Below are 26,577 nucleotides of genomic sequence, written 5' to 3' on the forward strand. Positions count from 1 at the left end.
ATGTTTAAGACCATAGAAAGCTTCTGAGTGGGAAGAAAATCATAACAGGAAGAGCTGGTGCCCCTCACTACTGAGAAAGCTCATGTGTACAATCCCTTTCCTGCTGACTGATTATGGGTCTTCCCCAACAAGCCACTGTGGTAGTATTCCCTTCCCCACTGTTGATACCGTCTAAGTGGACATCCAAAACAGCAGTTAGCACCAGGCTCTCCTACAGTACTGTTTCTCCTGGGACACAGTAATAAGACAGAATAACCATAAAGTATAATATGGTGTACTACAAAAACTATCTAAAACTTACATCTAATTTTTGGAATTTTCATTTAATATAGTTGGGTAGTGGTTGACTGAATCTCCTGAAAGCAAAAATCATGCATATTTCACAAGAGCCTGAAAAATGTATAAAATTTTTTTAAAAGTCAAATGAATTTTATGGAGACCCTGAGAAGAAATTTGTCTGATGCCCCTTTGAAGTGGGGCCTGTCCTGGGATAAACACCAGTAGCTTATGCCAACTGGTCTTCCTGAAGAATGAAGAGACTTCCTCTCTCTCTAAAGGATTTTCCTCTGTTCAAATGGTGTTGGTGTTCTTCCCAAATGGACCTCTCTTGGCCAAACCCAATAAAAGACTGTGCCACAGCAAAACACCTGAGATTGCCAATGCTGCCACTTGACTTGATGTCAACTAACTGCCAGGTTTAGTTCTCATAGCAATCTTTGTTAATGGAGGCAGAAGTCCTAAGGATCTGTGTAGATGAGTGACCATGGCCAAGCTCAATAAGAAGTAGGTTTCTGTAGGTTTTACGACTAATAGGATCAAAGTCCTCAACAGACTCCCCTGGACCCCCACTGCAGTGCCTGTGAGTTCCAGAGGAGAAAGTATGGTCCAGCTTCAGAACTCTCTACATGTCAGTCCACAGAAAAGTATAAGCATCATTGCCAGGGGCCATTCGATCTCCTCATCTCAGGTGCCTGTCAGACCTACTGAAGCAGTGTGAATTGTAACCTAGTTGAAGGAACTTTCACAAGTTGATTAGAGGAAGAATACTAGTGTCCAGGGAGAGGATAGGATATAAGTACAGAGGCCCAGGCCCTCGCCCTGCCTGTATTATTTTTCCGACAGGGGGGTTTCTGAAACTTATTTTGTTTGGCATTCAGCACCACTGCTATTCACTGTTTCAGTTATCCACTGGGAAGAATTTAACAATCCAAGAAGCAGCACCGAAGAGTCAGTTAAAAAGTCTGGACCACAAACTTGGAACGTCTCTGTTACTTCCAATGGACGCTACCTTGGCTAAAGCAGATATGTAATAGGTATGAGTGCAGTGAGTGGACCTGACCCAAACCGTGAGAGCTGGTTTCTTTCATTCATTAACTAACCACTAGAGGTCAAACTAAAGGCAGTGTGAGCAACAGTTACCATTCACGGAACCCACTGTCTCACACGCTTTCCCCTGTGTTTTCAGGCATGGTGCATTGTGGTGACTCAGACAGACAAGGTCTTTTACTTGGTTGAACCTTCCTCATTGCTGTCTAGTTTACCCAAGGTCGGCTTCACTTGTACAGGTGTAGTTCTGGGCAAGAGGAGGTGGGGTTCAATAACCTGGAACTTTGTACATTTTCAAATCAGCTATCATTGAAGAGTCACAGAGATCCAATGTTCTCCCTCTTTTCCTTTTCTTTTCTTTTCTTTTCTTTTCTTTTCTTTTCTTTTCTTTTCTTTTCCTTTTTGAGCTTTTTAAAAAGAAAACAGTATGTTTGTTGAGCTGCTTCTACAGGAGGGCACTATCTGGCCAAAATGTAATACCCACAATTCCGGTACTTGGCTTTTTGGCCACTGCCCTAACATAGAAGGAACTTGGCTTTCCCTGTTTTAGGCCTCTTGGACCTGGAATATCTCTTCCTAGTCCTTAATGGTGTCTGTAATTTCCACTATTAGCACTGTATTTCATTACCTGGTGAAGCAGCTCTTGGCCCTCCGATGTGCATGCACGACCACATGATGGAACATATTGAGCCAGGGCAGTCTGAACATCTTGCTTTGTGCTTCCTAAGAGTAAGCTATGTCATGGGTGATGGCTGAGGCCATTCAGGGTCAAGCACCTTGGGAGCTAAGGCAGGGAAGTCAAACGTCTTCCATTCACATCTGTAATGTGAAACTTCTTGGTTTACTAGTATAACATTTGCTTATGTGTTATAATGAGGCTGGATCTCACTGATATACATTTTATCATGTACATTTAGTGCTTAAACTAAAGCTCCTATTCATTAGTTTTAATTAAATATTAATATTCGCTGAGCTTTGATTCTGCCAATATCATCCGTGCTATTTTTCCAGTGCTGTCATGAGAGCTTTGAGTGTTTTAATAGGTATGAATAATAAAAATGTCATGCACATATAAATCATTGGAAACATGAGTTAAGGAATAACCACATTTAAATTGGTTTTGAATTAAACCCCATTTATGATTCAGCTCTGAACATTTCTAAAGTTCCCAGTTTCGGTACTTTTTCTTTCTAAATCACAAGTATAACAGTTACTTTTCTGTTGCTAAAAAAAAAAAAAAGAACAAAAAAAATTTAATGAAGAAAGGGTTTATGTGAACTATGGTTCAAGAGGAATAAAAGTCCATCATGGTAGGGAAATATGGTGCCAAGCATCAGGTATAGTAGTAAGAGCCAAGCTAAGAGACCACGTCTTCAACAGCACACACCAAGCAAAGGAATCACCAAGAGTGACTGGAGGCTTTAGGCCCTCAAAGCCCACCCTCAGTGATGTTCTTCCTTCAGCAAGGCCGTGCCTTCTAAACCTCTCCAAACTGTGTCACCAACTGGAAACCAGCTGTTCGGATATCTGAGCCACTGGGGGAGATTCTCATTCAATTCTCAGTCACCACAGCAACTTAGACATATGATTTATAATGAATTAAAAGCAAATACTTAAGCCAGAGAGATACCCCAGTGGATAAAAGCACCAGTCATGCAAATTCCAGGGGACAGACCAGTTCAATCCCAAAAACCTACATTAAAAAAAGCTCACCGGCTACCATATGCATTCCCGGCACTACTACCCTGAGACAGAAGGCAGAGGCAGGGAGACAGCCAGCTAGACTAAACCCCTCTGCAGCTGAAATAATTGGGACCCTGCCTTAACAAAGTAGAAGACAAAAACTGAGCCTTGAAAGGTTTATTGTGAGCTCAATATGTGACAGCATGTATGAGTATGGATGCTCGCACATATATGTAAATTTAATATATACCACATTATAATAGTATTAACATATTGTAATATATTATAATAATATATATTAAATATTGTTTATGTAACTCTTTACATTACCCCAGGCAGCATGTGGCATGAGGGTATTGCCTTGACACCTAGAAAATACAGTCTTCATCAAGATACTCTCTTAGAAGTTGAGCTCCTTTTAAAAACGTATGTGTATAGAAGGGTATCATTAGGTGAAAGAGATGGACTGGGATCCTAAGAAACTTGGGCTTTATCCAAGCTCTGCTAAAAACCCGTGTGACTTTGGTCGGATCCCTTCCCCGTCTCTGGGCCTCAGTTTCTCTACCTGCTCATTGCAGGAGGAGGTGGAGACCTTAAGACTTTGAGTCTGTGCTCCAGATTGCTTATTCCCCTGCAGTTGACTCAAATGTGTTTAAGTAAGCAAGCCACCTCCTGCCAGCCTCATCGGCCTCTTATCTTAATAAGTAATGAGTGTGCCAAGGGCTGACAATGACATATTTTGAAAATAGTTTTAATGCATGGCTGGCAGAGGACCTGTTGGGCGTTGACAAATTACACAAACAGATGATGAGGAGCATCAAATATTAACAGCTCTGGGCCCAAGCGGTAATGGAGAGCCTACCTGTGTCTTACATAAGCCTGTTCATGTTCGACCCAGACAGGCATTTTTTCAGCCTACCCAGGCAACCACATATATAGCTTTCAGGGAATCGAAGCAGCCAAACTTATGTCTTGTTGGGTGACTTTTGCCTTTAGTCCAATTTATTCTGGGAGGATATTTGAAAGCCAAGCTCTTTTAAATGGGCCCCTTAATTCCTTGTATAAAGAACACAGATTGGAATCCTTTCTTGGGTGCGATTCCCATCTTGAGGGTTCAAATGTTGCTGAGAAAAGAATTTAAATGAATACAGTTTCACACACGCCCGCGTCACCATGTGCCTGTGATATGTTCCTCAATGTTTTAATGCACAACAGGAAAGCAACTTGTGTGGATTTCCAACCCAGGCTTGATGAGCATCAACTCCTTAAGTATTAGTACTATAAAATTTAAGTCATTTTCTTATGACTGTTTAATTAGTCTTTGTCACTCCAAGTTCCTTTCAACGGAGTTCAAATTTAAAGTGAAGGTTTCTAGAATGATCTCTGTTGATTTGATTTGTAGTGATAGAAATACTTTGCTTTAATCCGTATCTCTTGCTCGTCCATGTTAATGAGATATTGATGGGTTTTTACTGTGAGTAAATGATTGCACTTTAATCTAAATAGGGTGGCCAGATTTGCCAATAAGAATACAGGATGCTGGTAAAGGCTCTTGTCACGAAGCTCCAGACCTGAGTTCTATTCTGAAACCCACATAGTGGATGGTAAAAATTCCTTCAAGCTGTCCTCTGATCACAACACACACTCTCTCTCTCTCTCTCTCTCTCTCTCTCTCTCTCTCTCTCTCTCTCTCCCTCCCTCTCTCTCTCTCTCTCTCTCTCTCTCCACACACACACACACACACACTCACTCACACACACATAAGCACACTCACACACATACTCATATACACATATATAATTAATTTTTAAAGACATCTCTGCTCTTCTGAAATACAATTTAAATTACTTTTAGTTTAAGCATATTCTATACTATTCATTCTTAATTAGTTAGTTAACTAAGTCCATGTGCTGTGGCACGTGTGGTGGTCAGAAAAGAACTTGTTGGATCCAATCATGTCCTACCTTCCTGGTTCTGGAGATCAAACTCAGGACGAGAGGGTCATCAGCAGGTGTCATACTCACTAACCCACATCCACGACTGCGCTTTTCCTTCACATATTTTTTTCTTAAGGTTTTGGAGACATACTAAAATACTTGTTATTCGCTCTATGTAAAAATTCAATTGGGTGACTTATATTTTATCAAGAGACCTTGATTCCAAGGGTTGGCAACCTTCCCTTTAACTAACGTATAATTTAGGCTTTGTGGGCTAGAAATACCTGCCTGGCTGGAGTATATTCTGTTGCAGTGAACAAGTGGGTGGCGGCTGACTTTCAAACTGCCAAAACTGAATTCCATTCCATTCTCCTGTGTACGAAACAAGCTTTAAAAACCCCTCTAATCCTTCAAAAGTGTGAAAGCACCGTAGCTTCCAAGTCTCTACAAAATACTCAGTGGCCTGGCCGTGGTCTAGGGTACTGGTCAGCCATTCCTCTGACACATCTAAAGACACAGCCCACTTGGAGAAGGCCACCCACCCTTCGGAACTCCTCTGCCCCTGGGTGGACAGGGTTTGCTATCCTGTCCTGTGGCTGCCGAGCATCTGACGTGTGATTGGTCAGAATTGAGAAGCGCTGTCTTCTCGACACATTTCTAAGACTTTGCATTCATGAGAACAAAGGAAGGGACAGCGCTGCCTCACTAATCTTTGTTTTACATTGACTGCTGCTGAAATGACGATATTGTGGTGATAGACACAAAAATAGACACAAAAATACTCAAGTCCAATGGCTGAAACGAATTTTTCTCTTTTTCCCTTTTCCTTTTTAAATGTGTTTGCTAAACGATGTGGGATACCATGCACAACTCTCTTCTGTATACCTTCCACCCTGCTTTTGGTCAAGAGCTCGTCAGAACCTTCTCAGTACAAACCATAGCCCGATCCTCTCTTGTTCAAGCCTTCCTGCCCCGAATGTTCTTGCCGTGGAGGACATGAGAAAAAGAAAGACATGGTTTATACTCCCTGGTCACTTGTTCTCTAGTATCAACCGACCACATAAGCTGAGTGAAAACCCTAACTATGAGAATCAAGGGAGGGAGTCGGTGCTCTTAGAGTCTTAAGTAGGAGACCAACCTGGGAGGGCTGCAAAGAGAAAGTTACCAATGGTCGAACTTCTGAAAGAGCAGCAATGGACAGAAGGGCATACTTAAGGGTAGGGCAACTCCAAAGAGGCAATGATAATGGGGGAGGGAGGAGGAATGGGGGAAGGGAGGAGTTGGAGGACGGCCATGAGGCTACAACATTGGGGTACTATATTGCAGTGGAGAGGAGGCTTGATGGGAGCTGAAGCCAACTACTTTTTCCCCCTGTATTCCAGAGGACCAATGAGAAGCCACTGAGGATTTCAGTCACTGGATGGAGATGGTAGTAAAGACATCACAAGATTTGCATTCCATTGGCTTCTGTCTGCACGATTCTCTGACTCTTGGGAAGGTGGATTGCAGACAGGTTGCTGTGTGTGTGACGCCTCAAATCAATAAACTCCCTCATGACGGTCTTTAGGGGATGGCAAGATAAAGGCAATGCCTGTTCAAGTACTGTGTCCTCTTTTCTCAGCATGCTTGAGATCTCACCCCTGAGTGTGTGGTCTGTGAAGCCTTTGTGGTAGAAATCTTTAGCAGTCCAGAAATTGGAAAAACAAAACAAAACAGAATGCCAACAGAGAAATGTGTCAGGGTCACTTCATGATGGCCATGGTTGCTTCATGATGGCCTTGTCAGAGCTGGGTGGGAAGCAGGAAATCTAGGAGGTGGAAGCTTTAGATAACTGTAGACTATGTATGAAGTAGCTCAAATGGTATTCTGGAAGTTTCCACCCTAAGCAAGCCCAGGAAGAAACTTCAGATGGTAGATTAACCATATCACAACTTCACCTTCTACAATTTTTTCCCTTTGTAGCAAGTTAGACATCCCCCCCCCCCTTACCACATGGGACCTGACCTGGTTTGTGGGTAGGACCTTGTGTTCCATGACTCCTGCACTGAATACAGCAGTGGCAGTGACCAGGGAAATGATACATAAATAACAACTTTAGACTTTTTCCTAAATGCAGTTGATTTTGTCACTGGGATATCCTCACGGTGTGGACCATGTGTTCCCATGGTACCAAGAGTCGCTGCAGTGAGCCAGTGTTCTTAGAATTCTGTAGGCTATGATCTTATCTTCCTGTGACAGGTACTGTGGCCTTCTTATGTGTTTCATGAGGAGAAGTTCTCTTAAGTCATTCATAGTCACGGGCACTTTTCAGAGACCACAGCCAAGATCTCTGTGGAACCAACTTTTGCCGGAATGATGCTGTTAGAGAGGTCCAGGAAGCCACAGATGATTCTTCTTTAAAATGATAGACATGGAAAACACATGGAGAATTCTAGCAGCAGCTGAGCTGAAAGTTTTCACATGAACTGTATGTATAAGAAGTCTGGATGGAGCGAGACTGAAGTCTGCTCATCTGTGACCTGCCTCGTTTTTCTGTGATGTTGAATCCAGTGGGGCATACACTGAGAGGCCTATGAGTATCCAGGAGCCTCAAGGTAAGGTGAGCATGTTTCTTTTCCGTGTGCATAGATAGTTCTGAGACTATCTAGAACCTTTTCAACTAAGTAAAACAAAATCACTAATAAGGAATAACAGTCATATGGACCTGTGTTTTAGCACCTGATACATATCCATATCCATATATGTATACATATCCATGTACATATACATATCATCATCATATACATATACATCATCATATACCTATATATCATCATATACATGTACATATACATATACATCATCATATACCTATATATCATCATATACATGTACATATACATATACATCATCATATGCATCATCATATACATACATATACATATATACTTATACATCATCATATACATAATCATATACATACATATACATATATACTTATACATCATCATATACATATACATACACACATTTATGTATATATATGTATATACATATGTTTTTTGAACTCTCAAAGGTCCTATCTTCTTACGTACCTGGAATGTAAGAGACCCAGCAATAATATTAGTGGAAAATTAAGGCAAGCAAATGTAAGGGTGCTCCCTTAGTGCCCAGCACACATTGTCTATTAAACAAATGTTCTTTCTCTTCGAAAACAAATTTTCTTTAAAAATTATTTTTATTGATTAATTTTATGTGTGTGACTATTTCACCTACATGTATAACTCTGTACCACGAGTGTCCAAGCCTGGTGCCCACCTCCTCAGGGAGGCCAGAAGAGGGTGTCAAATCCCCTGAAACTAGAGAGCGGTGAGCTGCTGTGCGAGTGCTGGAAATTGAACCCAAGTCCTCTGGAATAACGGCAAGTGCTCTTAACCACTGAGACATCTCTCCAGCCTCCAAATGCTCTTTCTAATCAGAACACAGATAGCTTCCATCTTCCTTGCTCAATGGGAAAAAGGAGAAACAAACAAGTTTTATTTAGGATCATTTAGATTTGTAGCAGGGTTTTAAAGTAGACACAGACATTCCCAAGTTCCCTTTAGTTGATGTCTCCTCATGTTGGGTTCTTACAGAACATGGTGCGTTTAATATAAGTGAGATACACACATTGCGGTATTGCTGTTCACTTAAATCCTGGCCCTCTGTTAGTGACCCTTTCTGTATCAGGAGCCTGTATATTCCACTGCATTAGTCACTGTGTCCCCTTTCAGCTTGTGACAGTTTCCAGTCTTGTTCGTTTGATTTTGGCTTCTCTCAGACATCTGTCTTCTCTGGAAAGCATGGTTTTTATGATGCTCCCATGCTCTAAATGACAGGAGGCCACTGAAGGGTGTGTCTGCCCTGTCACTACCCGGGCACGTTCTGAATGCTGCCATGTAGCATCCTCAGTCCATGTACGATCCCTCCATCTGCAACCACTTCCCTTCTCACCCTTATCCTCTTAGAACTTCCAGTTTCCATTCCCAGTCCCACCCACACCCTAAGGTAAGTGCCCACTTATCCAGCTGTCTACTCGAGGTCTCCTTTTGAGTACCCAAAAGACTTTCCCAAAGACATGTGGTCAAAACCTAACTTTTCCTAACCTCCCCAACTCGCTTGTCTACACAACGGAATCCTTTCCCTATAATAAATGACATCACCATTAATTCAGATACTTTCTGGGGGTTTCTGAGCTTTTTTACTCTCACACCCTCAAACAATACCATCTACCCTTCCTTCAGAACAACCAGCCTCTAGGACCCCCTTGTGGGGCGCTCACTTGGATCCTGGCCACTTCCTGTCTTAGGTGGACAGTCCTAGAGGATTTCAAATCCTCTCCTTGTTCCCAGTTCTCTCCTGCAGTATAATCTCATCACAAGTCGTGGCAGGCTGCTGTCTTGTCCAGATTTTCTATGGCCCATACACTCTATGCCCAGGACACCTTGGCAGCACGGTCTCACTGCCTGCTAGCCTCCTGCTCTTGGGACATTGAAGTTGCTTGGCTGTTCCTCCGATAAACCAAACACACTCTTTTCTTAGAGGATATGAGTATGTAATACTTTCTGGATGAAAGTCTCTTTCCCGAGATGTTCATATGGCTTGCTTTCTCTTATTTCATTTATGATTCTTAAAATGGAGTCACCACTCAGAGTCCATGAGGATGCAGTTCACGATCCCTCAAAGATACCTGAATCCTCAGATGCTTACGTTCATTAGATAAAATAACTTAGTATCTGAATATTATTTTTTCATAGAATTATATTATTCTGAGGCTATTGGTGATACCAAACACAATGGCAGTGTTCTGTAAATAATTGTTACATTGTATGTGGTGTGGATGAGAATGGCTTGGTCTCCATTTGTTGGAAGTATTTGGGAAGGACTAGGAGGATTTGTTAGAAAAAAAAATGTGTCATTAGGGATGGGCTTTGAGGTGTCAAAAGCTCAATCCATTCTCAGCCAGCTTTTTCTGCCTCATGCTTCTGGATCACTATGTGGTCTCAGTACTGCTCCAGCACCATATCTTCCTGCCCGCTACCATGCTTCCTGCTACGATCATAATAGACTTTTACTATTTGAAAGTGTGAGCCCACAAGAAACCCTTCCCCCTATAAATGGCCTTGGTCATGGTGTCTTATCACAGAGATAGTAAGGTAATTAAAACATAGTATATTGTTCAGTAATAATGATAAGAAAGAAATCTGAATGTCAATTACAGATGCAACCATTGTACTATGTTTTCAGCCTCAGTTGAGAACATGTCTGGAAGCTACATATACAGGTTGTCTGTCTGTCAATCTATCACTTACACCCTTCCCATTTGCCTTTACCACATAGTGCATTGTGAAATTGTATTTGTTTAGAGTCTGTCTTTTCAACTTTTTAACTGTCTATAAGTCCTTTTAAACCAGGAAATGATGGAGGTCTTTTTCTTATGGCACATATAAACACACACAATTGAGTGAAGAGGCCACTGTACATCGCTAGAGGAATAGTCCTGGTCTAAACATGTACTATGCCCACAGGCTCATGTAGGACCTTGGCTATCTGCACACAAGCTTTGGAAGAATGGTTAGATCCTGAGAGTCTGACCTACCCAGTGGGTTGATTCCTTGATGGTATCATAATAAAAGGCATTATTGGAGTTGTGAAAGTAGGACATAGGCCTGATTGGAGGAAGTGTGCTTTGGGGAGGAGAGTGTGTCTTTGACCAGTGTTTTCTTCAGGCTTCCTCTTATGTGTCCCTTTCTCTATGTCCTGCTCATCCTGAAGCAAGCCACTTAACTGCCCCACATCACCCCACCAGGATTTGTATTTTACCATGCACGGGCTCATAGGCAACAGAACCAAATGGCTATAGGAAAAAACCTCTGAAACCATGACCCCAAATAAATTCTTCCTCCTTAAGTTGCTTATGTAATGTACTTGTGACAATTAAGAAAAAAGGCAAACATGGTAGGCCGTAGAGCAGGTAGAAGTCAGGGAGGCTGGTAAGAAGCCTGCGGTGCACAGGGAAGCTCCCACTTAACAAACCACATGTCCCTACTGTCAACAGTGCAGAGGGTAAAGAGCCCCAATTTGGCATGCAAGTTCCTTGCGCTCATATATTTGGATGCTTAGTCTCCAGTTGGCAAAATTGTTAGAGAATGTGGCCTTGTTAGGGAATGTGTGTCACAGAGAGGTAGACTTTGAGGCCTTAAAAGCCCAGCTGAGTCCCAGCCTCTCTTTTTAAACCTCCTGCTTATGGATAAGATGTGAGCCCTCAGCTATCACTCCAGCACTGTGCCTGTCTGTATGCTGCCAATGCCTCCTGCCATGATGATCATGAACTTGCTCTCTGAAGCTATAAGCAACCCCTAGTTAATTAAATGTTTTCTTTTATAAGTTGCCTTAGTCATGGTATTTCTCCATAGCAGTAGAACAGTGGCTAAGGCAGTAGTTCCGAAGAATTGTTTTTGCTATAGCAATAGCACAGTGGTTAAGAGAGCAGTTCTGCAGAATTATATGTTTGTTTGTATGGACACATACAATATTAAGTAGCTTACTGTCAAGATCGCCCTTCGTGATTCACAAGAACTGACAATTTCAAAATTAAAGTTAAGGGGTTGGGGATTTAGCTCAGTGGTAGAGTGCTTGCCTAGCAAGCGCAAGGCCCTGGGTTTGGTCCCTGACTCCAAAAAAAAAAAAAGAACCAAAAAAAAAAAAAAAAAAAAAAAACCAAAAAAAAAAAAAAAACCCAAAAATAAAGTTAAGCCTGCCATCTTTGGACATAATTTCTTCTTTTCCGGGGGAATGTGCTTTCCTCCAAGGCCTCTGAATGAGACCCTTTTAGCTTATGAAGGGGAACCTCCACTGAGTAAAATTAAATGACCACCCATTGCCACAACTACACAAGTACCTTCCTAGGAGTACTTACACTCGTGTCTCATCAAATAACTACTGTGGACTAGCCGAGTTCTACATGTAATTATTACATTTAATAAATGGCAGACTCGGAATTTAAGTCATGTTTTCTCTCTTTGATACATTTATTTGTTTGCAGCTGGCAGATGACATTCTTCCAGAGAGGGCGAAGGCAGGCCCTCCAGTAGGCAAGGCCACCCTGACATACACCTCTCACTGAGCACCTGATTTCTAAAGGCCTGAATCATGGAGTGGGTGCTTCAGGGTGGAACTGAAGCAGTTTCAAGAGCTAGCTTTGAAAACCACACTGTCACAGCTCAGAGAGCAGCATATCATCTGACCCTCACCTTCAGAGGAGGAATGCTTGAGGTCCAAGCTCCACACAGTGTGACCCTGATCCAGAAAACTCAGAGAGAGAACTCTTTGTACCTCCGGTCCCAGCTGGCCCTGTTGTTCCCGGAGGCCATTCCTCAGAAGCCAGCTGTTGTGAGTGAGAAGAAAGGTGTCAGTTCTATTCACTGCTAACTTCCAGGAGGCAGTCTTCTTTTGCTTTCTCTCTTCCAGAGAAACTGCTTTTCTGACAGGGGATACCATCTTCCCAGTCCCCAGGTAGACAGAAGAGATTCCTTAATGAGGAGAGAATCTTCTGCTCCAGGTTCACAAGTGACACTGTTCTGCTTTTCACGGGTTCAGACGCTACGAACTCCCCACAGAGGGCAAGAAAAAATGGCATCAAGTCAGCCTGAAGGCCCAAAAGAGGCTCACTGAGTCACCAAAGAAACCTGGTGGAGTTGCAGAAGGAGAATGTGAGGGGACTTCCCGGAGGGAAGAGGTGCCTTCTGTTTAGAAGCAGAATTCCAGAGGCTTTTACTACTGCTGCGTGCAATCCGCCTTGCAAGTCTCCTTCCTTCGTCTGGGTGTGTGTGATTTACTACAACTCCAAACACTGTGTTTCATGACAGACCTTTCTTCATCCAGATTCTGCGTCCACCTCCTCTTCGCCGTTGCCTTCCGAGGTGGGGGCGGCATCATCTATAAGCCATGCCTTGTCTCCATCCAAGGAAACAGGGGCATGGGGTGGGGTTGACCTCCTCTGGTTCGCGCTGATTGAAGGCCCCATGCATGGTGGCACATGCGCCTTTAGAAGAAAGTTCTTAGTAGCGTATTATTAATAATAAAGCAGAGATTGTAGGCATGGGGGATCTGAACAGATTTTTAAAAATAACAAACGCGTGTGTGTGTGTGTGTGTGTGTGTGTGTGTGTGTGTGTGTGTGTGTGTGCAACTGCCTGTAGGGAGGGAACAAAACTTTGGACTTAACAGCAATTCTAAATTATTAATGGCTCAGCATACTTCCTTTTATTAGAAAAAAATACTTAAACACATTTACCAAGGATGACTGGAAGGTCATGGTTAAGCATGAGAGAACACAACATAGCCACTTTATAACGTGTTTAGTTATACTACTGGACAAAATAAAGTTTTTGAAGGCTCAGGTTAGCAAGAAAGGCAATCTGTTTTAGGAGGGGAAAAAAGTCACCTTTCCCAGACGGTAGAATCAATCCACAGGAGGCTTACATTTTAAGATACACCTGACAGGAGAGCCTGCTTGTGTTTCTTCCGTGATTAATTGGCAAACATTACATTTGTTCATTTCCTTAATGAGCGTGTTTTGAACACTTACTGTGAGCCAGGAGACGTCTGGCAGCTGGGGAGGGAGCAGAGCCACTAAACCAAAAGCAAGCGCCACACTGAAGGGCTTGGAATCCTAACCTAGGTGTATTCCTTTACATTTAAGTCTGAAGCTTTCTGAGAAAGGAGCATGCGCGCTGCCTTCAACTATGGAGTCCAGCGGATCAGGAGGGGAAAGGAAATCCTCAGGGGTGGGGGAGGAGTGGCTGGCGGAGGAGCACTTGATTAAAATATTCCGCTCACAAAACGAATTTTCGGGAGGCTTGGTGGTGGAGCTGGTTAAGTCCCTAGAACTGAAGGAAAGCGTGTGCAAGGCTACCACTGCCACACATTCCTACTGGGCAGGATGTAACGCTTGTTGAGTCAAAGGTCAACAAAAAGCTCGGACTAGGAAGGAACTCATCACTGATTCCGTTTCCAAATTCAGGGTTTGTCAAATTCTGTGAACTTTAAGGAGGAAGAGGAGGAGGCACTCACCGAGTGAGGCGAGAGGGCACTCGAGAAGGACACACTAGTCGTTCAGGCTGAGCTGAGCTCTGAGAAGTGAGCCCAGTTCTTTCAGGCTTACTGAACAGCGAAAATGTTTTTCCTGCTCGTATGACATAGCTGTCCTGGAACGGCGTTGTGTTTGCATTCCAGCTTCTTCGTTTTAGAATCTGCTGAACAAGAGGCTCTTGTCCGGAACAGGCTGGGTCCTTTGGCAGGAAAAGGAAAGACTAGTGGACCATCGCTTTCAAAGCTCTCGCTTGGCAATAGCATCCGCTGTTTCTGCCCAAGTTTGTTGGTTAAGACCAAGACAGACATCCAGACTTGTATCAGTGCACTTAGAAAGCATTTTTTTTCCTCCAAGGAATAGAAAAAAAATATGTTAATTAATGATGTCTCTTTTGTTATGGGGTTCAGCAGTTACCAGCCCCCCACCCCAGCTTCAACCAGTGCTGCCCTGTAAGAGACCGTTTTACGTGTTGGTACTTGGTACCACAAGTGTGGTGGCTTGGTAAAGTTGTGGCAAAGGATAGCACTTATTTGCTGAGGTCTGTTCTGTGTACTCTTGCCCCTACATCTAGGTGTGGCTGTGAGTCTAATCCCTACCAACTGTCCTCATCACTTTCTGGCCATGACTTTGAAGCAGCATGCGGGAGGTTTCTCTGCTGTACACAGCAAGGTGTGGAGAGCGTAAGAGTCCAGGCGACGGCTGCAGGGTGGAGGGAGCCATGTAGGTCTGGCCTAATTAAATTAACTAACCATAATGACTTCATAAAGTCCGTGATTTGGCTTTCAGGTATTAGGCCACTTGCTGATGTCATTGCAAATTATTATGAAAGTGTATCCCAGAGCTACTGCTATGATGAAAAACATTTAATTCCTGTTTTAACGCTATCCTGGGTGGTGGTGGTAGGGTGACAAGATGGCTCAGTGGGTAGAGGGGCTTGCTGCCAAGCTTTCCAACCTGAGGTGTTTATCCTCTGACCTCCACAAATGAGCGCCCAGCACCCACACACAGATAAAACTGAGTAAACGCTACCCTACCCCTCATCATACCTGTTAGAAGACTGGTTTGTGAATTATAGATGCAGAAGCAAGATGGCCTTCAGAGGCATCAAAGGTCAATGGTTAGTGCTGATAATCTTCCTCCAAACAATAAGTTAGCTCATGGAAGAAGTCAGAGGCTCCATGAGCCAATTGCCTCTCAGTAATGGCCCACTAGCTTACTAACCTTTAGCACATGAGCCCTTTAGGAGAGACACTTCATGCTCAAATCTTTTCAACTACCTTCTCAGCTTGTGAGGGATCAGTTTGTAAGTCAAGCACAAGCCATAGTCACCCTTCACCCCTGCTGTGCTGCTGTGTACTCAATAATTTTTCTTTAACGCAACTAAAAATTTGCAGTTTTATTGTCACTTAAAATTATCATCCCCTTGCATCTAAGAAGTGTTAGGACGCAAACATTCTTAAATATCTCCGTCTATCTTTGATATCCTGGAATATAACATTCTTATAGCTCTAAAGGAACTATTCTGAGCCATTACCTAAATTCCTTTGGGCCCAGTCTCCTCAGCAAAGTCGTTGAACACTGGAGAAGCCTGAAGCTTTTGTCTCAAAGGTACCTTAGAGGCTGTAGTTGATTCCTAGGTAAATTCTTAGAAAATAGTTGGCGACTGTGCCACTGTGACAACTCCCCCAAGGGATCTGACCTGGGTGCCTGCCTCCTTGTTATTTATATTTACGACTTCGAATGTTCTATGTACATTTGTGGCATGATACAAGTCTGAATGCTTTATACCACACGCTTGGGGCTGAAAAAGAAACGAAGGCAAGGTTTTCCAATTGCCCACTAGAGGGCGGCAGAGTAACGGGAATCGGGATGCTCCCGGGCTTCAGAGTAGACGTGTTGACATGTGATTTCGCAATTGAATAATTTTTGATACTGTCCTGACACATAAACACCTAGAAGCAGGTTTTCAAAGGTTATTTGCACACTAAAACAGGAATTAAGAAAACGAACTTGCATGCCAAAAGTCATTTTCAATATTCTACAAAGCACTGCGGCCTCGTTATGAGATTGCTTACACAGACTATTCAGCTAAGTCAAAGACGAACGGCAAGTACACGCGTTCAAGATAAATTAGGCTGAGTGGACTCAAGAACATAGATCCAATGGCTAGTAAAACTTTCTCTGGGACTTGGGGACCAGCCAATTTGCACCCCTCCTCCCCATAAAAAGAAACTGGGTTTTACGTGATTTTGTTTACCCCCAAGTCTCCCAGACCTTGGGATCCCCAGACTCAGGGAATTGCGGTAAAACCACTGTCCACGTGCTCTCTGGTTGAAGTTTACTTTCGTGGAGATTTACTTTTAAGCCATTGCCATACACTGGCCATGAGAAGTCAGCAGAAGATCCCACGTTTATTCTGTTGACATCCTCTAACCTTGAGAAATAGCCCATTTATATTATCACGCTTTGATGTATTTCCCATTTGCGGAGCTTCTTTGGTGAGTCGGCATTTTAATTTAATTATACTTTTTACTAATGGTCTTTATTTTTCAGTGTCTGAGTGCAAAACGCCCGTAGGTTTGATTATCTGGCCCCCTCTTCCTGGTGCAGAGGCGCCGTGCAAATTTATAAACTGACAAAATGCAGTGTAAAACTCGGGGAGGTGAAGTTAGGAATCTGTATGGAAAGCCTATTTGAAAACTGAGGCTTTTCTTTGCTTGCAGGGTGTAGCCCCTCTCTCCCCCCCACACCCCGCTCCCCACACATAGCTCAGTCTCTGGTCCCGCTGTCCTTAATAACAACAGCATCACAGTTGTAGCTCAGAGAGCGTCAAGGACTAAAAGGAGCTCGGGTACTCAGCGGCTCTCTTCTGAGCCTCTGCAGACATAAAATCAGTCACTACAGTATTTATTTTTCTTCTTCAGCGCCCTCCCTGAACTGAGGATCAGACTAGAGTCTTGAGCTTGCTAGGCAAGCCCTCCTCTACCCCGAGCCACCCCTCCCCCAAGCAAAAGCTTGACATGAGCTCTAGCTGTGTTTAGGTGCGTGTTGTAGGGAGCTGACTCTCTGAGGACGTTGTCAAAGTCTCTCCCAAAGGCTCTCCCAGGACCTCGGAGCTGTGCTACTGTGCCTTTCACAGCAGAGAGGAACCAATGATCGGCTATCCCCAGAGACATAGCTGTACACACCCGTGGTCACATTTCACGAAAGTGTGCTCCCTCTCTCCTGGATCCTAAGACACCGCTGACTGAGATGCACACCAGTGATTCAGCGATAGCCTTTCAAGAAGAAAAGAAGGCGGGGCGTGGGGAAGAGAAGAAAGAAAACTTCCGGGTTAATCGTTTGGAGGGTACATTCTAGTTTCGGAAGGCTGAAAGGGAAAACGCAGAATCTCATTTTAAAATCGGAAATCCAGTCAACACCAGTAAGAGGTGTATTTTAAGATCAAGTTCACAGGTCCTGATTCTTCCTGCCCATTCTTAGGGATGGGGCAGATAGTGATGTGTGTGGTGGCATTCTGGGAGAATGGTGGATTTCGTTTTTATAACCCGCTGGCATGAGCTGTCTTTTTCTTCTTTTACTCAGCCTGAGGTCCACCTGTCCTATTACCCTTGTCTCTATGTCCCTGTTCCATTCACATGGATGTGGTTTGCCTAATGGTGGTGAAGCCACGGCTGGCCCGTGTTATTTGCTGGAAGTCTGGGTGAGAATGTGGCAGACACAGGAGAGAGGACACAACAGAATGGTGGAGGGCTCTCCTAAATCAGAGAGTGGGGCAACAGGGAGAGGGATATGAAGGCCCCAGGAATTTGCCAAGTACATGGACAAGTTTCTAGCCATGGGACCCATTGGATCCATCTCCATCAGGAAGGAGAGAAAGGAACACGGAGTGAAAAGAGTGCTAATTACCTTCCTCTGGGGATCTTAGAAATGGGATGTGGGTGGAAATTGCCACGATGAATATGATTACTGCAGGATCTAATTTCCCTGCTGAGGAGCAAAGGGAAGGAGACAGGGACTCTTTGATCTTCTTCTCTCCTGCCACCTTCCATGTAACTGCCTGCCTTCTCCACGGCTAGCCTAGTTAGGGGTAGCACTGCCCCTCAACCCCCAGCCCCCATCTCTAAGTACATTTTCTCCTCAGTTCCTTGAATTCGTGAAATCTTTTTGCATCATGAGAGAGAGGGTGTCAAGTCAGAGCGCAAACAGGAACTGGCTCTTTGGCCGGGGGTGGGGTGGGGTCTAGGATCTCACCCTGGCAATGTGAGTTAGGGGCACAGGAAGGCAGTAGGAAATAGAGAAATTTAGGGGTGGGGTTGGGGGAGGGAACATATACCAAAGGCCTGGAGGAGGAGGACATCTAAATTAGGGGCTTGATATGATGTTGACAGTAGCGGCAGGAAAGGGTTGACCTGAAATTTTGCCCTGAGCAGACAGAAAAATGAGGCTGTGATTTTTTTAAATATAATAAGGATATTTATTTTTACATCAATAATTTCTTTCGCAGAGGCAGGTGCGGAATCCAGGACCTCATGCACGCTGACCAAGCGCCACTTCTCAGGTATACACTTGGCAAGTTCATTTTTTCTTAAATGAACGGGCTTAATTTTGTGCTAGTCAAAGAGGAAAGAAGGAGACGCCGTGACAGAATAAGGCTGAGCAGCAAAAAGCCAACCAGAACTGTAGAAAAGACGTGGGGAGAGAAACTGAAATGAAGAACCAAATACCGAGAGATTCAAGTCCTCCAACAGACTCCAGGCTGGGCAGCAGGTGGGATTAATGCTAACCAGGAAGGACATGTTTGCTTAATTACCTAATTGTCTTCAGGTTTGCATTATCTTCCTGAGCTGGAAGCTTCTTTCTGGACTCTGATGTGAATTGCTTTTCAGGGAACACTCCCTACGTGGCTGGAAGGAAGATGCGAGCCCCATGCGGGAGGAGCATGGATAGAACCTTTCCTGTTTGTTCACTCCCTTCTGCCTTTTCAGCTTCTGAGGGACGTGTCTCTCCCACCCATGCAGCACCCTAGATTCTCACTCACCTGGCTGGTCTGGTACAGAGGGTCTCTTGGATAAGAGAGTGGTACAGGTTTCCCAGTGAACAGCTTAGCCTTGGGGGAGGGATGTACCTTGGTGGAAATGAACAGGACGAATTCCCAGGATCAGTTCCACAAAGAGAAACAAACTGGAGTTAAATGAACAAAACAGATGTTAGCCTCAAATCCTTGGCACCTTAAAGAAAAGAGACGGGCGATGGCGGTGGGTGCAGCTCAGGACTCTAGGTTCTTTTGTGGTGTCTGAAGGGGCTATATTCAGGAACTTACGGGTGGCAGATGGGACATTAGAATTTCCTGTTACATGAGACATTGGAACAGTTTGCAAACTAAGAGAAAGCCCATGTCACCCCCTTCCCCCCATTCCTCAACCCCTGTGTTTCCTCTCACAAATCCACTGGTGGAGATGGCTACAGAGACTGATGGCATTCACTTAAGCAGAAGTATTGTCTGCCCAGGGTTTGCTCACTTTAAGGGCCAAACCCAAACAGTGGCACTCTCCTGGAATCAACTTCCTTGTTTGCTCCACACACCCAGGACCCTGTCATCCAACGGCTGGTCAGATGGTCTAGGTTTTGTGCATGAAGACAAGAACAGCCCTCCTAGATCCCCAAACAAAGCAAATGCCCTCTACAGGAAGAGTGCTTTCCCAGGGCCAAGTAAGGGCTAAGCATGGCTTTGCTGTAGCCCCTGTGCCACCACTTTGTACCTTCTTGGGTACTTTACTGCTCTCGTGCACCGAGGCAGCAGCTCTCGATGCACACACACAGTCTCTAGGAGTCTAGCACTGGCTGTAGAGTACAAGCTGGCTTCAAACCTAAAGTGATCCCGTTGCTTCTGCTTCTCCAATGCTGTGATTTCAATGCCTAACTGTGGTGAGTCCTGAATGGGAAATGTTCTATAAAACATGGCAAATGCATGGAAGCCAGGAGCTGGCTTTGTGTAGTTGCTCTTCTAAAATAGACATCGAATGGCAATCCATATGAAGAAAAAAACATGCGTTACCAGAAATGGACAAGTGCATTTTTTATTTGGTATGTGCTTCTGTGAGCTGTACATACATGTACATGGGAGGGACATGCCCATACATCCCCATCACTCTCTCTTTCATTTCCTTGAGACAAGATCTCTCGATTCACTTAGACTAGCAGCCAGCTAAGCCCTAGTGACCCTCCTGTCTCTGCCCCTAATCTAGCATTGGGGTTACAGGCATAGACTGGCCTGAGTCATCTTTGTAACCCATTGTTTTACATACTTTGGTTGTGTGCATTGGACTTAAATCTTGGCTCATCCACATGACCGTGTAGAAGTCCCTTAAATGCTTGTGACTTGTTTTCTCAATTCAGAAACTGAGCGGAAGTATAGTGCCCATCTCCAAGTGTCAGCGAAAACTAGAAATTATAATGTAATCACAGGGGGTATAGAAAGAGTTCAGCATTCGGTGGCATCCTGCCGTCATGGATGTGGTAGTGACACTGTCATGGCCACCCAGTGTTGACGTGGTCATAATGTTGCCATGGCTGAATGTCCAAACTCAGAGAAGTGTTTGAATTTTACTCTTGAAGAAAGACCTGCTGGGGAAACAAAAGAAAACTCATAGAACATGGATGAGAGAAAAGTCCAGGTGAGACAGAGCGGTAATGGCGGGCAATGGTGTGAAGCCTTGAGCTCTTCTCTGTGGTAAGAGGAGCTGGTACGAACCACAAAGCTGCAATCCTGAGCATTTGATGTCTTTTACCCACTGTCCTTTCTGCTGGTCCAGGAGGCTGATGTTGGATGCTTTTCTCTTTGTGCCTAGTAACAATTGTCTGCAGGAGGGAATTCCAAAGGGCCAGACTCCTTTGCTGCTAGAACAATCTAGAGCCAATGCTGTGTTGCAGGAGTCCCAAGTGTGCAGTCTATGTGAAAGAAATGGAAGAGAAGGCAGAAGGAACAGAAAGCCCATGCTCTTTATACCCTCTCTCCTCACTAAAACATGCCGTAGAGCAGCAGTTCTCAATCTGTGGGTTGTGACCCCCACAGGGGTCACATATCAGATATCCTGTATATTGTATATTTACATTAAGAGTCATAACAGTATCAAAGTCACAGTTATGAAGCAGCAGTGAAATAATTCTATATTTGAGGGTTACCAACACATGAGGGACCATATTCAGGGGTCACAGCATTAGGAAGGTTGAGAACCATTGTCTTAGCGTATCTGGATCCACCATTATGGGTTTAATTATTGCCCTTCCCAAATAATACATTAAAATTCAAGCATCCAAATTAACAGAGTCTCACTTTCCTGGAGATAGGGTCTAAAACAGATTAAGGGATTTGGGGACAAGATCTTATCGAGCTAAATTTAGACCCAGGCTTGGTGGTACACACCTTTAATCCCAGGAGACAAAGCCAAACAGATATCTGAGTTCAAGGCCAGCCTGGGACAAAGCAGGTTTTCCGTGAAGGAAAGTTTAAATCCAGGCATGATTGTACACGCCTTTAATCCCAGCATTACAGGAGACAGAGCCATACAGATTTCTGAGTTCAAGGTCAAATTACAGAGCAAGTTCCAGGACGGGCAAGCTTAGGCAGAGAGGGAGTTGGAAAACAGAAAACTGGCAAGAGAATATGGAGTGGGTGGGGGAGTGTGTTCCAGCCCCAGGAAACAGCACAACAGGACAGCTTTGGCCATGTGGCTCGGGCCAAGGGACTACTGGGACAATTGATACTGTCTAGCTGGAACTAAGAATTCAGTGATTAAGAAGAGACCAGCTTATCACTGAGGTGAAATCTTCTGGGAAATGTTTTCTGAGAGCTCAAAGAAGCTGTGTTCCAGAGATGGCCAAGGGTTTATAACTCACGCCGCAGCTGTACTTGGTAATGTCAGACTCACCCAGGTGGTACTGGTTGTGAAGGCCTGAAGGGATCATGAAGAGCAGCTGAGGCTTGACACTGTGAGAGGCCACAGAAGGCCACTGGTGAAGGTGCAACCTCAGAGGCAGTTGATAGCCCAGGACTGACGGGGTCATGCAAAATAGTTGAGGCTTGGCACCATGAAGAGAGCCTCTAAAGGCTATTAGTGAAGCCTAGTTGTAGCAGAAGACTCCAGCGTACTGAAGATGCCAGTACCACGGCATGACACCAAGAGCAACATAGCAGCAGAGTGGATCAACCTGAGCTTAGAGTGCTACAGAGGCAGAGCTGGAGAAGTGACACTAACCCTTTGGAGGAGCTCAGAAGATCATATATCGATCCCAGACATTGAAACAAGAAGGTCTCCACTACGATTGACATTTCTATGAAATGGGACATTCATACAATTCATACAATGAATACAGTGTAACAAGATACAAAGAGACGAGAGTCACCAACAAACCAGGGAGAGATGGGAACCAGGTTCTCCTCTCACAGCCATCAGAAGGAATCAACTGCCAACTCTGACTTTGAATTTTCAGATTGCCACTGTGTGAGGACACAACTGCTGCTTTCACCTCCTAGTCCATGGCTCTTTGTCACTGCATCTCTGTTGAACTGATCTGTGGTATTTCCTACATCTTGGGTTGTTTCATGGATACACTCCGATGTGTCCACTGACTACCTAATAGAATCCCTCAAGGGTGTAGATTGACAGCATAACCCCCCACAGGCAAATGAAATGGATCATGTAGCATGGTTTGCAGTGGCAAGCATGGGGGCTGCAATTTGGGTATTTGTCTATGTATTCGCCTCACATGTATGTAGATATTAGAGAGTGAATGGATTATCTGAATTATGAAACCATAGACAAGTTTAATAGAGCACCTATAGCCACCCTTCTCTAGATTCAACTGTACAGCTTCAGTTAAGGTCAACAGAGTCCAGACAGTCCAAGATGGCGTCACCCACAAGTCTGGCAGTGGGTACTGCCTGGACTTTGCACGTCAGTCATAGGGCTCCGAAGAGCTTTATGTGCTTCTTCAATGGGTTCCTCCAGACAGTTTCCCAGAAGTGAGACCGGCCGTGCACAACTTTAACTTCTGCCTGAGTTTTAGAGACAAGTATTCCCTTAACAAATATTATGTCTACTGCTCTGTACAGAGTAATTCCCCTTTGTGAATGTCGCCTATCCCTCGTGTTCAAGTGTGGAAAACAGCCAGCTGCACTGTCTACCTGAGTGCATTCAATCAACTCCTAAATTAAGTAGTTCCCGTGGGAATGTAACTCAGTGTTTGTGTCCCAAGACTCATGGACCATGCATTTGTTAGGTGGGTTTCATCCTCATTACAAAACACATCCCAGGGCTCCTACTTGGAGAAAGCAGAGAGCAAGCATTTTGCCTTAATTATATTCGTATCATATTAAAAGAAAAACAAAACAAAACCTTGTATGGTTTCCTTTATTCGGGAAAAGCCTTACATTCTGTAATCTCTGCATGTATCCCAAGTGAACTGGACTCCTATTCATCTAAAGGCCAAGAAGACATGTCTGGCCGCTATGTCACTTTGAGAGCTCTAAAGAAACATTACAGAGTTTCTGTATGGCTCTTGATGGGGCTAAAGTTACAAGGTGCTTGAGCAGTGAGCCCCAGAGATGGTACTTTGGTGCATAAGAGGCTCTGTAGATCGCCATCCCCTCTAAGAGGAGACACTGATGGGAGGGGCACATACAGTTCACAGGCAAGCCGTTGGCAAGACCTGGCATTCTCTCCACTCACTGCTCCTACAAAAGCTAAAAGGAGTCAAGCCTCTACAAGTGATTCAGAAATCAAAATCTTTTAAAAGAAGTTGCTCAGGGTATCCTCAGGTGACTGCTTGCGGCTAGCAGGGATGATGGCTGGAAAGCTTGGTGCGTTCTGATTACTTGATTGTGTCTGTATTACTTTTGTTCAGGGTCTGACATTCTGAGCTATACTTTGAGGGGAGCTGTTGATGTCTATGTTTCTTATAGAATGGGGTGCGTACACTATCTCATGGTGGGCAAAACTTCACACAGAGAAAGACGATGCTTTAACCCAAACTGTTCATCAAGTTCAGTTTCAAACTCACACGTGTGTCTTCTATTAATAGCTAGCTTTGACATAGTCCAGGCACCGTGGTCACAGAGCCTTGAGGTGCAGTGAAGACTCAGTCACATGGCCTGCCACCTGACAGGCATATTCACCTACTCACCTGTAGGAATGACAAGCGCTACCTCTATTCTTTCTAAAAACTTTAAAGCTATGTATATGCATATGATTGTATGTGGATATGTGTGTATCAATTCAGATTCCCTCCAAGGCCAGATGAGGACATTGGATCCTCTGGAGCTGCAGGGGTGGGCAATTTTGAGTCACCTGCTATGGGTGCCCAATTCAAGTCTTCTACAAGAACCGCAAATGCTCTAACCACTGGGCCATCTCATCAGCCCCATTCCATCTATTCTAAGGGTTCACTACAGTGCAGGTAGATTTCAGTTATACCTAAAGCATTCCACATCAAGACTTGTCTACAATGTAGGCTTTAACTGATACGAGCCTCCTGATTAGTACTTTACCTCGTTACATATCTCTCTTGACCTTTATGATCATGTCAGGTATAATTGCCACCAGGGAACAACGTACAGAACAGAAAAGAAGTGTCTTGGGCCCCTACTGCAAGCTCTAAAATCCCGGCAAAATCTAATCCACACAGCAGCACTGGCCAGAAGCTGCATGTGATTGACTGAGCTACTAAAATCGAATTGTTCACGACCTCTTCTTTAGGCTAAAACACAGCATAGTATTGATTTTTTTGATTCAAAAAGGAAATAAGGACAAACTCTGAATATCCAAGTTTAATAAAAGCAAATCTTCCTTGTTTCCATGATGACTGATGTTGCTATTAGATTTGAAATTAGCTTCAGGGCATGGCTCTACCACACCCCAAGTCTATGTTATCCACTTTTATTTCTCGTTCACTCCCCTCCCTCCCCACTTCTCTCCTCCCTTCCTTCTCTCTCTCCTTCTTCCCTCCCCTCTTCCCTCTCCCCTCCCCTTCTTCTCCATCTTTCCTCTCCCTTTCCACTCTTCCTCCTCTTCTTCCTTGAGGAAAACACCCACTAGTGTGGCCGTCCTAACCACCACCCTCCTGCCTCAGCTTTTCAAGTGTTGGTGTTACAAGTGTGCACCTCCCTGCCTTCCTCAAGTTAATTCATTTTTCCTTTCTGTGACTGAGCCATCTGAGTCCCCAGCAGATCAGAAGCAACATTTCTTTTCCATGTCACCCAATTCCCGCTGCTCATCTGACCTCGGGAGGTCCTGAGTGACTCTCCATGTAAGTGGCGACTGAACTTTCACACCTTCAAGGAAACTGGAATGTGAGCTTCGGTTGGTCAATGTGTGCTAGAAACTCATGTTTCTTTTCCTTGGTTAAATATAATTATTTCTTTTCTGCAATATCAGAATGAGCAAGCCACAAAGCCAAACTCAGAAAGCGCCAATGAATGTGGGGAACTTGGCGTTGTTGTTGTTGTTGTTGTTGTTGTTGTTCTTTTACTGCCAGGCAGAAATACAGTGGCCCTATTGTGACATTGAGATAATATACCAGTGTCAACCACCTGAGCTGGGAGTAAACTATCTAAAAGGTCACTGGACCACCAAACAAGTCATCAGCCCCACCCAACGCTGCTGCCCACACATCCTGAGCTGTGCCAGCAGTGTTGAGCGATTGGCAGTGAATGTGTTCCTCCCAGAACCAACTGACAGTTCCAGGAAAAACTCTACTCACTGGGGTCAGTATCACAGCTGAAAACAGTGATCACCCAAGGCCCAAGTTTCTGTAGCAAAAAATGTCCCCTGCACATAAAAATCTCCGACCAAGTTCCTTGATTGGGAGAAAAATCTTTTCCAAACAGTGATTCAGCAGTTCAGTGTCATTCCATTTGATGGTTCTGGCGGTTGGTATCCAGAGTTATTCCGTGTGGATTTCCATCTGGTGGAGCAGGAAAAGCAAAAGCACATGAGGGACAAGAGGGACATTGGGTGTCTGTGATCCTTTCCTAGAGGCACATGTCACTTGTCTTTTTCCCGTTGAGAATTAAGTCTCTTGGTCACAGATAACCCAAAGGAGGTTGGCTATGCAGGCTTGGTGTGTGTCACGGAGGAAAGGGTGTGGTGTTGGTAAAAATCCAACTGACGTCTGTACAGCTTCTGCTCTGCATCCTGGGACCTTAGCACTGGGGACCGAGGTCCTCACTTTCACATAGGGACTTACAGTTTTATGGTTTGTGAGTGGAGATAGGCAACCAGGGTCCAGCTTTCGTTCAGTAGGGAAGGAGAAAGGGAAGATCATGAGGTGCCAGGGTCAGGATCGAGGTATCAAGTTCTCCTTTTGAATTAAAGTGAGTAGGATTGAGGCATCCAAAAATCTTGGGAATAAAAACTGGAATCCTCAAAGAAAACCACCGACAATGGGCCTTTAGTCAATAATGACCCTGAGCTAGAGACAGTTCCAGGGACACCTGACAGGAGGAGACAATGGAGCCAAA

The 26,577-nt window shown here is 44.3% G+C and overlaps 3 long non-coding RNA genes across 4 annotated transcripts in view; 1 reads left to right on the plus strand and 2 right to left on the minus strand.

Annotated features, from left to right (window-relative positions):
* Nucleotides 1-11,965: 11,965 nt before the first annotated feature.
* Nucleotides 11,966-14,106, minus strand: LOC102549581 (uncharacterized). The gene is made up of 2 exons (XR_015644316.1): nucleotides 14,039-14,106; nucleotides 11,966-13,008 (listed from the first exon to the last, which is right to left on the minus strand). It is a non-coding gene; the product is annotated as an uncharacterized LOC102549581 (long non-coding RNA).
* A 2,243-nt stretch (nucleotides 14,107-16,349) lies between these two features.
* Nucleotides 16,350-23,455, plus strand: LOC120098536 (uncharacterized). The gene is made up of 2 exons (XR_015643560.1): nucleotides 16,350-16,555; nucleotides 18,565-23,455. It is a non-coding gene; the product is annotated as an uncharacterized LOC120098536 (long non-coding RNA).
* LOC120098502 (uncharacterized) overlaps nucleotides 20,122-26,577 on the minus strand; it is a 63,081-nt gene continuing 56,625 nt past the window's right edge. Inside the window, exon 3 of one of the 2 annotated variants that reach the window (XR_015643558.1) lies at nucleotides 20,122-20,684. This is a non-coding gene — a long non-coding RNA (uncharacterized LOC120098502). Of the gene's footprint in view, nucleotides 20,685-25,075; nucleotides 26,022-26,577 lie in introns of those variants that run through there. The other variant, XR_015643557.1, reaches the window with a different exon arrangement.

Source organism: Rattus norvegicus, chromosome 19, assembly GCF_021556685.1.
Source record: "Rattus norvegicus strain SHRSP/BbbUtx chromosome 19, alternate assembly SHRSP_T2T, whole genome shotgun sequence".
Lineage (NCBI taxonomy): Eukaryota > Metazoa > Chordata > Mammalia > Rodentia > Muridae > Rattus > Rattus norvegicus.